The sequence below is a fragment of the Mustela lutreola genome, chromosome 2 (genome assembly GCF_030435805.1).
Source record: "Mustela lutreola isolate mMusLut2 chromosome 2, mMusLut2.pri, whole genome shotgun sequence".
Classification (NCBI taxonomy): domain Eukaryota; kingdom Metazoa; phylum Chordata; class Mammalia; order Carnivora; family Mustelidae; genus Mustela; species Mustela lutreola.
Window position 1 is genome coordinate 187,180,054 of NC_081291.1, and position 15,339 is coordinate 187,195,392.

At 35.8% G+C, this 15,339-nt stretch overlaps 1 pseudogene; it reads left to right on the plus strand.

Annotated features, from left to right (window-relative positions):
* The first annotated feature begins 10,470 nt into the window (after positions 1-10,470).
* On the plus strand, positions 10,471-11,296 carry LOC131825658 (large ribosomal subunit protein eL8-like; annotated as a pseudogene).
* Positions 11,297-15,339: the final 4,043 nt, after the last annotated feature.

Genomic DNA, 15,339 nt, shown 5'->3' on the forward strand with positions numbered 1-15,339 from the left:
TATCAGAAAATTATAATTTATTTTTATTTTTGTCAGCACAAAAGAAAAGCATGTACAGCGTGTTTGCCCATAGCAGTCAATGCACTAAGACACCTCATACTTCTGGCACTCATTTTAAATCATGTTCAATAACAACATGTTTAAAATGAAGGCAAGCTGTCATAAGGCAAGCTGGGGTAATAAGAGTTTGGCAATTAAAAAGCACCAGCACATTTACCAATCTGAATATTCAAGAATTGTAAATCATTAATCATAAGTAAACCACCTGCTGGGGACACTCTAACCCAGCATAAAGATTTGCCATGTGCATAATTGTCAGTTTCAGATTGAATTTTTATCCAAGGAACAATAGTATTCAAGATGATTTGGGTGAAACTTTTATTAATTTTGAAAATAAAAACAATTATAGCCCTCATGGTATTTCAGATATTGAAATGGTCCTGTTTAAAATGGCAATGGTTTTCATAGTCCATTACATTGTTATCAATTATTAAATAGCTTACTGTTATAAGTGATGAAACAATATTTAACCTTTGTTTTACATTTTTTTTTCTGCTGTTATCACAAAGAAAAATGAATCTGACTTGCTATAAACTTAAGAGTTTTAGCTAGGCCTATAGCAATCACTCATTTTTTAACACATATATGTAAATGTATAGCCTACTTCGCTATAGACTGTCTGCAGTATTTTTACAATAATTAGGTACTCTTACCTCCATAGTTTTCCAATTAGTTACAAAATGTGTGCGTGTCTTGCTGGTTTTCGTGGCTTATTTATATTGTCAAAATCTCATTACTCACATAAACACGTAAATAAGAGGGGGTGAAAACCGTAGCCTTTGCATTCTCTATAGCCTCTACAGAGAGATCCTAAGCAGCGAAATCTTGGTGTTGTGATGTACAGAAATGGAGAAGAGTATTAAACCATATTTAAGAATTTTAAAAAAAATCTCATTACTTCTTTTTATGATGAAATGGCTAAGAATTGAGTGGGAATTAACCATTTGTAAAACTTTAAATAATTGCAGTAGAATAAAAGAGAACCTCCTTCTTCATGACACTTCATACATTAAATCTAGTTGAAGCACTTTCCTCATTAGAAGTCAGCAGCTTGCTGAGACTGAACAGAAGGCCACCACTGTCTCAGCATCCCACAAGTTAGGCTGGTGCTTGAGTGGTGGTGGAGGGAGCACACAGAGGTTTCACAGTTTCCAGGTCTGACTGATGGGACTGAGACAGCAGATTCCCCCAAAGTGGCTCACAGAGGTTGGGTAAGAAACCCAGAAGGGTGGGGGACATAATTTTGACTGAGAGGCAGGAGACTTGAAAAAGCCAATACATAAATCTCTTGGACTGGAACCCGTAGAAATCAAATAACTTGTACGATATTACATAGCCAAGCTATGCTACTATGATTTGAATTCTGAATCTAGCTGCACGGGCAAAGTTTTCCCAATGTTTTGAACGTGTGCATTTGTTTATTGGGTCTTTGTTTTGTTTTTTTGAGCATGTAAATTTGTGATACATGCCACACTTTGAGTACTTTTGACACTAAATCCATGCTTTCGTTCGTTTCCCACTGTTTCTGAAAGTTTAGACTCCATCAAGAAGACTAGTAGCACCTGGGGTCTGTTTCTGTCCTCAAGATATTTTAATTTATGTTTGATGATGCCAATGCAGGTAGTTCTTGGGTGAAACTTCAAGAATATGCAACATGATGCCTCTTGGAAAACTGGGACCACATAGCATCTTAAATCATATGGCAAAGCTGCCGAAAAAAAACTGATTCCTAGGTAGCAAGCATGATGGTTCTAATGCATGATGATTCTAAATGCCCCATAACTAGCATAGATTTCTTTCATAGATCTCTGTGAAACTCCAGCTTCCCAATCCTCTTTATTTTGTCTCCTTATTTTTTAAATCCTTATTTTTGCTATTTATATTCTTTCTTGATTCTACACTATAATCAATATAGGCATTTATTACTTTTCAGTCATCAGGCAATAGCTTCTTTCTTTTTAGATCTTTAAGATCATCGCTCCCATGACCTGTCTTAGCAAAACACTCAATAGCTTATATGCTTTGTCCAGATTGATTATTCCTTGCAACCCACCATACTTGTTCTTTCCTAAATGTGTTTCTGATCATGCCACCCTCCTACCTAAAGCCTCTCTTTGGTTTCCCAATAGTTCAGAATCAACTCACTAGTCTACAAACCCTGTGTGTTCTATTCTCCTCTCTTAAGCCTTACTTTTAGAAATACTGCCCTACAGTCTCTCTGGTCCAGACGAAAGGAGGATTCTGAAGTCCCTCCCCCCAGGCATATTTCTGCGTGCAGCAGGACTTCGCAAGTGTTCTTCCCCCTGGAAACCTACTGTATGATAAACCTAGTACTCTCTTCTTTCACCAACCTGTCCTCCAGATGTTAGTACCTGGACTATTCCCATAGGGAGTCTTCTCTGACCTCCCTGCTTGGGTAAAATCCCTATTATATGATCACACAAACTCCTTTTCAATACTTTATACAGCTGCAATTTTACATTTTTGGTGTAATTATTTGATTAGTATCTGTCCTCCACTGTGTTTTAAATTCCACGTGGGTAGATACAATGTCAACTTTTGCTTTCCAGAGCTCTCATACCCAGTACGTGGCCCATTTTAGGTGTTCAGTGAATGCATGTGTCAAAGGTACAAAATGTTAAAAAGGTATTTTACGCCCCTAGGGAAATGGGAATCATTCTACAGGCAAGAGGGTGACGAATTGTAAACTTGGCAGAGCATAGTGAGATCTGCGACGTAGGAAGGTTTATCATAGCAGCTGGAGAACGCACTGGAGTGGGGAATGACTGGAAGTGAGGAGGAGGTCAGAGAGCTACTGTATCAGACTGGGTTAGAAAGAGTGAAGGTCCGGAGAAGGAAAGTGACCATGAAATGGAGGGTTGTGGAGTTGGGATACTAGCGTTTGGAAGAAACATGGGAATGATGGGAATCCTTGGAAAGTTCCTATTCTGAAACAAGCTAGATGAGAGATCAGGAAGTTCTATCATGTAAGAAGAAGCAGATTTTGGAGAAAAGTATAAATTCTTTGTTTAGTATAGCAAAGCATAAACTGTCAAATAAGCTTTGACCATTTTTTTTTAAATTTTATTTATTTGACATAGAGAGATCACAAGTAGGCAGAGAGGCAGGCAGAGAGAGAGGAGGAAGTAGGCTCCCTGCTGAGCAGAGGGCCTGATGTGGAGTTCAATCCCAGGACCCCTGGGATCATGACCAGAGCCTAAGGCAGAGGCCTTAACCCACTGAGCCACCCAGGAGCCCCAGCTTTGACCATTATTATGGATAGGTCTGCTGCTCAAAATCTAGCACCACCAGCATAAAGGTATACACTGAAACAAGGAAAAAGAGCTATCATACCCTTGATATCATCCTTCCTCTAACTATCCAGTTCAAAAAAGCAGAGTTATAGAACTAATTTACAAAGTTCTGTATCCTACAGAATATGTCCATCTCCACCAAATATATCTCCAGGTATAGCAGTGCTTCTTCTTCTTTTTTTAAATTTATAAACATATAATGTATTTTTATCCCCAGGGGTACAGGTCTGTGAATCGCCAGGTTTACACACTTCACAGCACTCACCATAGCACATACCCTCCCCAGTGTCCATAACCTCACCCCCCTACTTCTTTATTTACACTGTTATAATTTCTGGAACCTCAAACTCTCCTTACATTGACCATGAAAGGCTGAAGCATCTCCCCTTCCAAAGAGTTTCTCTGTCTCTTCATTGTACTGCTTAACCATCCATCATCCATTATTCTGCCAGACTAAGCTCCTTAAATGCTGCTTTCATCTTAAAATAACTTATAGTGGTTTTCTGTTGTTTTACATCTTAGTGGTTGACATCTAAATCAAATTTGGTCTTTTTACAGCCCTCAATAAAAGACCGGTCTTAACTGCCTTTTCTCCAACATGAACCCTGTACTAAGTTAGATCCTGCGGTTCCCTGCTGGCCACTTTACTCTCCACCTTTTCTCCTGCTTCATGTCAGTCCTATTAGCATGTTAAGTGCACAATAAAAATTATGCTTCCCGGGGCGCCTGGGTGGCTGAATGGGTTAAAGCTTCTGCCGCAGGCTCAGGTCATGATCTCGGGGTCCTGGGATCAAGCCCCACATCGGGCTCTCTGCTCTACAGGGAGCCTGCTTCCTCCTCTCTCTCTGCCTGCCTCTCTGCCTACTTGTGATCTCTGTCTGTCAAATAAATAAATAAAATCTTTTAAAAAATTATACTTCCCATATCCTTCACAAATATTTCCACCGTTTCCCACTTCACATTAGTCTTTACTTTCTCACTTTCTAAAACATGTACACACTTATTTTGAAACCTTTGATATACATTTCCACTTTTAAAGCTGTTTGGGGTTCCTTCCTACTCCTCCACTTCTTGGCAGCCCAAATGGCCTGCAGCAAGGCATTTAGCACATGCCAGGTGCTCAGTGTGTTCTCTTTGTGATGACTAAAGAGGATGAGCTCTTGTCAACACCCAAGGAGGAAGATTTTAAAAAGTGGAATTTCCTGAACGTGTTTCTTTTAATGTCAACAGGACACGTAGAAATACACTATAGACGACGACAGTGCCTGGCTGGCTCAGTTGTTAAGTGTCTGTCTTTGGCTCAGGTCATGACTCCAGGGTCCTGGGATCTAGATCCGCATTGGGCTCCCTGATAAGCCGGAAGCCTGCTTCTCCCCCACCCACTCCCTGGTTTGTATTCTCTCTCTTGCTGTTTCTTTTCATCAAATAAATAAAATCTTTTTTTTTTAATATACTATTGAGAAAAAGGGGAAGATAAGTGCTGCTTTTACCAAATAATTAAATTCTAAAATACTCCGCTTAAAAGTTGAGCAAGAAGCAATAAAATTTCTCAGCAAAGAACAGCTTCAGATCTTGAAGATTCAATTTTGTGCATTGTAATTGTGCCATCTAGCACACCCTGAAGTTGATTTGACGGGCCTCTAATTTGTGTTCCTGTGCTTGACCATGGGATGTATTTTTCTCTTATTATGAATGATTTATTATAAGCTGTCAATAAATATATAACTTTACATGTAAAATTCCACTTTACATGAGCAATTGGGTTCTTTAGACATTGTGACAACAAAGTTGGTTGGGCTTCGAGTAGTTAGTGAAAAATAATTGCTTCATCTGATTCTTTAAAAGTAGCTCTTCTTTATCAGGCATCTGTTGACCCTGAATGTGGAAACCTTCCAGAGATCACAGGTTTTCCATTAGTTCCAGATTAATACCTCTGGAAATTAACAAAGCAGTGTTTCTGATGATGGATGTTAGGGAAAAGTGAATCATCATTTAGGCTTTCAGAATTTATTAATACCTTATACCCCAGTTAATAATGTAACCTATGTATACGTTCATGCAGTCACTGTAGTCACATGGAGTCACATGTAGCCACATATATCGTGGAGTGTGGGGAAAAAAAAAAAAAAAAAAACTTCTGTCCTTATGGTGCTTTTTTTATTTAGGACCATTGATTTTTATCAGATCCTATAATGTAATTAAACTACAATCAACTTAGAGCACAAATATGGAACCAAAATTTACCGGTTTATGGTCCAGTTATACCAGCAAAGAACTTACCAATCTCTCAGCATCTTCATTTGAAAATTGGAGATTATAAAGAGTATTTTGTCAAAACATTGCACTAATTATTAAATATGTTAATATCATTAGGCACTAAAAAATGTTTGTCATGTAGTAAATACTAAATAAATGTTTGCTACCATTATACTCAATCTATTATAAGACTATTAATCAGCAATGTGTGTATTCTTTGTAAAAGTGAGTTGCTTGCTATTGGTGAATCAAAAATAAGGTATGATCTATCTAAAATATGTGAGTAAAAGAGAATGTGAGATGGCGCAAAACTTTGCATTAGGTTATGTAAAAAGAAAGTAGTAGGTAACTCTAAGAACGTAAGTTTACCTAGCTATTAATTTTACAAAGATAATTATTTGCTTCTCCACCTATCTCTGTTCTAAGGACTTCTATTTGTTTACATATATTTTGTCCATAAAGTATCATTTATATGTACTGATTACAAATCACAATCACCTATATGTTTCCCTTTTCTAAAAATAAAATTTGAAATAAAAAAAAAAAGGTTGCTACACATTTTAGCTCTTTACGTATCTGTCTTTTGACTCTTTTTTAAAGATCAAGTTAAATAAACACTTGGGATTTTATATGTACTTGACTAATTAATTGGCGCCGTTACCAATCTCATTGCGTTTATTAAGAAAACTTTATGAGAACAATAAATCCTAGTTCATCAGGGGAAATTAAAACTTATGGAAGTTAGTAAGAAATAATAATCACTGCATTCTACAAGTCGAGGTCGGCAGCACAGAGGAGGACACATTCCCTTGTTACATTCGGTGATTCGGATCTGCCGTTCATTAATTTGCTGAATACTCGCCCGCCAATTCTTGCCCTCCGCCCTCTCTAAAAATGCCCTACTCAAAATTATCACCTTTCTTTTAAATTTCTGCAGCCACTAATTTTGTGTGAGTTTGGGGAATAATATAATTTCATGGACAGAATTCACTTATTAATTTCCTTAATTCATTTTAAACCCAACCACAGCACAGCCTTGCCATTCAGAGACAACATTTTGCAGAAGGTGAACAGTATAAATTTCAACACAGAAATGTGCCTGTGAAGTTTCACGTTTCCGATGATGGGGAAGAGTGGTTACAACCCTTTACAAGAGGTAGAAAAAAACATGTGGTGAAAGCAGAAAAGAAATTTATTAAGGGAAAAGAAGTGCCTAACCACAAATAGCAAAGAAGAGAAAAACTTTGGCTTTAGCAGGGAACAGGAATCCTGCTGAGATCTGGTGGAGCTGTGGTGGTTAGCCCTTGGAATGACCTGCAATGACCCTTGCCTTTGAATATTCATCCCATTTGCAATCCTCTCCTTTTGAGTGTGGTCTGGACCTAGGGACTCATTTCTAAAGAATACAATATAATAAAAGTAATAGGATGACACTTCCAAGATTAGGTTACAAAAGATTCTGGCTATTGTCTTGCTCACTCTCTCGGTCTCTTTTGCTTTTGCTGAGGGAAATCAGCTGCCTCATGTGAACTGCCCAATGGAGAACTGGTATCTCTAGACAACAGTCATCAAGGAACTGGTATGTGCCAACAGCCATGTGAGAGAGTGAATTTGGATATGGACCTCAGCGGGGCCTTGAGATGGCTATAGCCCCAGTCTCCACCTTGGTTGCAGCTCTGGGAGAGGCTTTGAGCCAGGGTTCCCAGCTAAGGCTTGCCTAGATTCCTGACTCACAGAAATTATGAGAAAGTAAATATTTGTTGTTTCAAATCTACCTCATTTACTTAATTTAACCGGAGTTATCTGTGCCCATGCACATCCATGCATTTGCTGTTAAAAGAGTAGCTTCCGGAGGACAAAGTAATACCTAAGAAGTTTTGTACACTGTTTATTTTAGAACATAAATGTAAATCAGTTTATTTATGTGTCCTCTTGATAAACATAATAGATTTTTTCTATCAAAACGAGCTATTGATTGGAACTTAAATTACCTAAACAATTGTTTCAAATCCCTCATTTGCTTTAGCTTTAGATTATGAGATGCAAACATTATTTATTCAAGGTTCAGTGTGCTTCCACTTATCGTTTTGAAAAAGAAAAAGAAAAAAAGCTTGCAACCTAAATTTGAGGAATGGAAAGTTGATACCAAATCCTCTGTAATCTGTCAGAGGAAAACAACTCCCTTTCAAGTCACAGGAAACCAAAAGCATGAAATGCCATTCTACATGGTTTCACTTATAGTTAATTCCATAAATTGTGATTAGTTTGAATATATGTAATATTAATAGCTAACTTTCTGCATCAACAGATGCAAACTTCAAAACCCTTGTCTATTTGCTCTTCATTTTTAAAATGCTTGCTTAAAAGATATAATATCAAGGGCTTTTCATGCTTAGAAAAAGACAGATAACCAAATGTAATCCTACAATAATATTTCTGCTTAAACTAGGTTATGCTGATTGACATGTACAGGATATTTTTATGAGCATACAAATATGAAAAAAAGAAATACACATATTGAATCCTATCTATTTTGAAAATAAAATCTAACTATATGAACTATATAACAATATAATAAAGTCTTGTACTTATATTATTAAAAAAATCAGCAGAAAATATCCTGAGCAAATACAGAAGGAATCATACCTTTGGGAAATTATTATTCTCATATTTTAAAAAATATTTTTCACGTACTTGAAATGAACCAAAACCCACAACTGGAACTGATAAATCTATCTGATCTGATAGATATATAGTAATTTTGTGGTTACTTAAAATGCATTTCTGAAAAGGTTTACCAGCTATCTTTCAAAATGATTTGTGGATACACATAACATTAAGACAAAAACAAAGAACAAATAAATTTTTAAAATGACAGCAAAGAATAGTGATACTGAAAATATTTTAGAAATATGTGTTTTTCAGAGGTTTCTGCTATCAACATAGCCAACAGAAATTATAATTAGCACCCAATGCCATTGTCTAAACTATTAAACATAGGAATCAAAATTTCTAGAACCAAAAATTTAAGCATTGACATGTTTTAAAATATTTCATTAAGTTTTATCAATTACTGAATGTAAACATCAATAGTAACTCGCATCATTATTTTATGTAAGGGCAAAATACTAATTTCATTCTGATACACTGGGATTTTAAGATGCTTCACAATACAGGTATGTTAAAATGTAAAAAAAAATGTGCATGTTATGTCAATGAAATATGACAATCACTTTATTATTCTAATCAAAATACTCCAAAAAAAGCCTAAAGGTCTGCAAAGATTTGTTGATGGCATATGTTTGCGCTTTTTAAAGTCCATTAAAATTACTTTTTTCAGCTACTATTTTTTTAGACAAGAGTTTTTATTTCTGTGCTTATAAGAATCCACATTGGTTTTTAATGACCATCAATTACACTTCAATTTTTCATATTACTCATGAAAGAAAATAATTTAGACTTCTTTACAGCACTGCCAATTGCAATTTACCTTGGCTCTTTCAGGAAAGAGAAGGTTCATAAATCAGCATGTTAAGCATTTACTAAGTGACAAAGAAACAAAATTACAAATGAATAATATAATCCAATATTTTCCTTCAAATAACAAATTTAATATAGTTTTAGTAAAGAGGTTCTTAAATTTATGATGGGACATTTCTATTTTGTATTTGAGTTTTATTAATGGAAAAATTCTCAAAATGAACCTTAAAAAGGTTTTTGAAAAATTATTAATATTACCTTGCTTTAAAATTTTAATGAATATAAAGTCTCAAACTATTGGGAAATCTTTAAAACAATAGCAAGTTAAATATTATGTTGGTGGCCTATAAAACATAGATATGATAGAATATTTTCTTCCAGCTTGTTAAGCCATGCAATTTCACTGTACTACAAAGAAAAGGCATCTTTTTTTTTTTTTAAAGATTTTATTTATTTGACAGAGAGAGATCACAAGTGGGCAGAGAGGCAGAGAGAGAGAGAGAGAGAGGAGGAAGCAGGCTTCCTGCAGAGCAAAGAGACCGATGTGGGACTCGATCCCAGGACCCTGAGATCATGACCTGAGCTGAAGGCAGAGGCTTAACCCACTGAGCCATCCAGGTGCCCCAAGGCATCTGTTTTAATAAAGAGCTGACTTTGGGTTCTAACTGTGTGACCTTAGACAACATAAGTCCCCAGAACATTAATTTCTTTAACTGTGAGAATGTACATTCCATACATACTTTTTTTTTAAGAATTAAAGAATGTTAAAAAAAGAAGAAAAGAATGTGTATAAAGACTCCAGTTCAGTGCTTAACATTTAATTGTTATTCCTTATAAAAGGCACTTGCATTGTTTTATAAGAACATAAGGAGACACCTCATATAGTAGTCTTTCAACAAATACTAACACAATAAAAATTTAATTTTTCCAAGTGTATTAAAGCAAATAAAGCTCACCTTCCTTTAATGTATTCATAGAAATTATCAGTCCTTTTAGCTTTACAGTATAAACACAGAACTACATACATGTAATTTATCAACCTGGTCAGTGCACCTTAGGAATCATTTGGTAACATCTGGAAACATTTTTGATTGTCAGGGCTAGGGAGGGTCTACTGCTGGCATCCACTGTGTATAGGCCAGAAATGCTGCTAAGATCCTAAGGTGGACAAGATTGTCCTCAAAACAAGGAAGATCCAGTCCCAAATCTAAGTTGTGCTAATACATGTTTCTAAGGGCAGCCATTAAACTATGTAAAGATAATAAATTATGATAAATACAATAAAAGAACATGCCTGGAGGTAATAATTTATCTCCAGATTTTTCTAATTAGGATTTTTTTTTCATTGAAGATTTTTAAAATGTGGGTTTGTATTCTCTCTTCCAGCCATCCAAGATGCTTCAAAGAAAAGAAAGCTAAGGGAAGAAAGTGATCCTGCCTTGCTGTCATGAAGAAGCAGGAGGCCAAAAAGGTGTTCAATCCCCTGTGTGAGAAAAGGCCCAAGAATTCTGGCATCAGACAGAACATCTAGCCCAAAAGGGAACTCATCTGCTCTGTCAAATGGCCCCGCTATATCTGGCTACAGAAGCAAGAGGATATTCTCTGTAAACATCTAGAAGTTCTTCCCCCCTTCCATTAACCAGTTTACTCAAGCCTGAACCACCAAACAATGACTCAGCTGCTTTAGCCAGCCAACAAATACAGACGAGAGGCAAAGCAAGAGAAGAATCAGAGTTGGTTGGCTTGGACTAAGAAGAGAGGTCTGGCAAAGGGGATGTCCCCACTAAGAGGTTCCCTGTCCTACATGCTAGGGTTAATACTGTTACCACCCTGGTGGAAAAGAAAAAAGCTCAGCTGGTAGTAATTGCACATGAGGTTGATCTCATTGAGCTGGTTGGCTTCCTGTCTCCAAGGAGAAGATGGGAGGTTCTCTATGGCATTATTAAGGGAAAGGCCAGGCTGGGGAGTCTGGTGGACAGGAAGACCTGCACCACTGTTGCCTTCACACAAGTTACCTTGGAAGACAAAGGAGCTCTGGCTGAACTGATGAGAGTTATCAGGGCCAAGTACAATGACAAAAATGATGAAATCCACTGTCACCATGGAGGCAATGTCTCGGGCCCAAAGTCAGTGGATTACATTGCTAAGCTGGAAAGGTAAAGGCACTCACCACCAAACTGGGCTAAGTGTACACTGTTGAATTTTCTGTGCATGGAAGTAAAAAAAAGTTCTGTTTTAAAAAATGGGGGGGGGGGGTTGCTATCTGCATGCTTGTTAGTTGCTAGACTTTAGATTGTGAAGTATTCTATTTTTTCTTTTCAAAATCAAGTATGTGAATAATAACACCGTTCCACCATTGTTCTGGAACATAATTATGAATTCTTTCCTAGATGTTCAAAACAATAATTTCTGTGGATTGGTGGATCTCATTTCCCACCCTCAATGGGAAAGAGGAAAAAAAACAAAGAATATTCATAACAAATCTAAGGATTTATTAGGTGTCAGCAACTGACATCTCCTTTATTCTAGTTTAAAAAGGTATTTTTTAAAATCTTCTGGGGCCCCTGGGTGGCTCAGTCAGTTAAGCATCTGACTCTTGATTTTAGCTCAGGCCATGATCTCAGGGTCCTGGGATCAAACTCCATGTTGGGTTCGGCACTCAGCAGGGAGTCTGTTTGTCTCCCTCTCCCATCGCCCTTCCCCCTGCTTGTGGTCACTCATGCTTTCTCTTAAATAAATAAATTTTAAAAAATATATAAAATTTATAAAAAATCTTCTATATTGCCAGAAACCATGTCCCTGCAACCATATTCAGATGCCTGTGTCCTATCAAATCCCATTCTGAGGCATGCTGTCTTACACCATAGCAGGACATTTTACCTATGGGCACTGTAATAAATGTTACACAGATCAAGCTAAATTGCCATAATACCTTCCTTCTAAAAGCTCCAGAATGTCTTTTGTGGTTGAAGAATAATCAATTAGTTACTCAATTCAATTCAACAGATATTTATTGAGCACCCATTCATTTTTGTATTTTCTCCCCTTGAGGGCTGCTATCCTTAAGAGCAGCTGGAAGCAAATGGCTCCCATTTATTAAAGACTTCTATTTTAAAGATGCTTAAGTGCATTTCATATCTCTTCAACTTCTCCTACCAAATCCTCAGAGGCTCCATTGTAGAGGAAATTCATGTTTTATCATACAAAAACAAGAGTAATGTGTTCCATTTTCATTTTGTCAGGAAAATATCAGCATTATAACTAGGGGAGGAATGTGCAGAGTAGACACAGTATGTCTAAATATGTCATATATTATTATTATAAATAAGCTTATTTACACACTCATACTGATAATGTGAATTCATCTTTCAAAATGTTACATGGGTTAAGGGTTTATACTGTATATTATAAGAAAATAGCATATTTTATTATATTTTAGTTACTCCTGGCTTATATCAAAATTTTAATGGTACAGAAGACTGTTAAGTGTTTTGGATAACATATTCTCTTATTTCCAATGAGGACCACCACATTTTCCCCCTTTTCTCTGGAGGAGCAGAAAGAGTAGTTAGATGCCAATTTTAAAATAAATATTCTTTATTTGGATCAATATATAGATGATTCCTTCCAAGAACATTAGTCACAGTACTGCTGGGAACTATCTCCAGATTTATCCTAGCCAAAAAGAAAAGATAGAGCATTTTCTCTAGAGAACCCTTGTGGGTTCATTTCTCCCACCTTGAGATTCAGGAGAGTACTCCCACTATATTCTTCTGGGATGGCAAAATAATACCCTATCTGTCATCCATCTTGGAGCTGGGGTTATGTTTCTCTTTTAGGAGAGTTAGTGCTTTGACACTTTGTAAGGTTGTTTCAAAGTCAATGTGCTAAGTATGTCAGAGAATACTACTGAAGATACCACAAAAGCACCTGTTCCCTTAGTTTAAACGGTCCACCTCTGAATTGAGCTCATCCACCTCATAGTGAAGTTGAATTGTGGTCTAGGATGTTTATCTTGACTGATCCAATCTTTAATTCTCGACATACACATAAAAATGAGAGTTGATTACAACCACAAATGGTACCCTTACTGCCTACACAGTAAACTTCATTTTCTACAACATGGCATTGAAAGCTCTTACCAATCAGATTTCAACCAAGTTCTCAAGATATTTTCCCCTCCTCGGTGCTTGAAAGAAACTATTTTATGTTCTGTCTTTTTAGAGCATGGTCTCCTTTACACTATCCTTTTTACTGTTATATCTCAAATACTTTTTAAAATTAGTATTTTCCAAAGAAGAGGAAATATATCTTGTTTATTTAGTACCACCATAGTGCCTAAGACTATACTTTGAACAAAGTAGAAATTTAACAATTGTTGAGGAACTGGAGATAATAAGCAAAATGAAACAAAACATATTGGCATATTTTCATCACAAAAAGAGAAAAAACAATCAAATAAATATTGGGTTATTTCTCAGCCTTGAGAAATGTAATCTGTAGTTAAAGGAATGCTGCCATTAGGAGAATTATTATTTTCTTAATGATCCCACTTGCCAAAAGACTTGCTTACCCCTGCATTTCTTGCCAGACTAATCGGCTTCTTAACCATGAGGAAACATGCTCACAAATACTTTGAAACTCTTGTTCCAACGGTCATCTATAGTCTCTCAATCAAAAGTCCAAATACCTTTCTTGGTTCTTATCTTTATCCCTGCTGATATTTGCCTCACGCATACATCTTACATCATTTCCATTATTTGACTTATGTGACATTTTACTTTCTCAACTCACCCCTTAACCATCTAATTCCTACTAAACTGTTTTATTCATATTCTGTCATTTAAACATCTATTTTTTCTATTTTTGTTCTTTATTCTCATACCTCTTTTCCAGCTAAGACATAATTTAACTCATTTATTACTTCATGTATAAAGGCTCAGCCTTCACTTTTTCTAAAACACAGGTCTCGGTAAGTAAATGCTTATCAAATTGATTGCATTAAGTTGTAATTTTCTCTTACTGTATTATCACTGTCACAACAATAAGGAAAATATACCATTCCTTATTTTGAAACTGTGTTCTGCAAATTGGGTCTCACATTATGGATTTTGTAATCTATAGACTATAAGGTAGTATTAAAATCTAATAAGTAAATATTTTTTGTTTCATAGGGCATGATATAGTTCAACTTTATATGAAATAGTAAAATTTATGAGGGGATTGCTTTATTATCTTCAAATCTGAACATAAACAAAATAGCCATTAATTCAAATAGCTGTCTCAGCAGAAAGAGCATTTTCAAGGCACTTGTGGGATAGGGCTAATCATCAGCAAGTTAGAAAGTGTCTCAGGAATGGAAATTACTGTGCATCTGGCTTCTCCCAGAACCCAGCTACATAATACATTGAAATGGAACATATTGCTTGTTTTTTTTTTCTTTGTGAAATCTTTAAATAAATTTGGAGAAGATATTATCCTATCGTGCTTTCTCATAGGATAATATTTCAGGACCATGATTACAAACAAGAACAACAGAATGTATTACATAAACATGCTCTATTTTTATCGTTGTTGGTATTAATAGTCACATGCAGCATTGATATATAGAAGTGAATTTTTCATGGAAAATAATAAAAGTGTGTTCATGGTTCAGTAAGTGAATCTCAGATGCATAACCACACTTGACAGATTTTAGCCTCTAATGCCTTAATCCTTCCCCAGCATCACTGATGAAATCTCTGAAAAGCTAAGTATTAATTTGAGAGTATCATTTTTGTTTACATCATCTGGAAAGGAGGATTCAGAGTGCATCTTGTGTAAATTGCAATTATACATAGCACACTTTTTAGAGCCATTTTCATATAACATTTTATATAATTGAATTGTATTCACTTGATTTGGGGGGCCGTGAGAATTAATGATACAGTCTAAAAATGAGTCACTAAAATTAAAATAAAATGACTTCTAAACAGCAATATAATACTTACAAGATTTTTTGGGGAAATATAAATTTCCATTGCAGATTAAAAATGAGAGCTTCACAAGAAAAATATATAGATAACTACGGTATGTAAAGCATTTACCTAAAAACAAGTGTTAACTTTAATCTTTCATTTTAAAAGTGATTTATTTTGACATAATTTTAGGTTGCCAAGAGAGGTGTAGTTGTAGTATAAAAGGTTCCATATATTCTTATTCCAGTTTCTCCTAATGTTAGATCTTATAT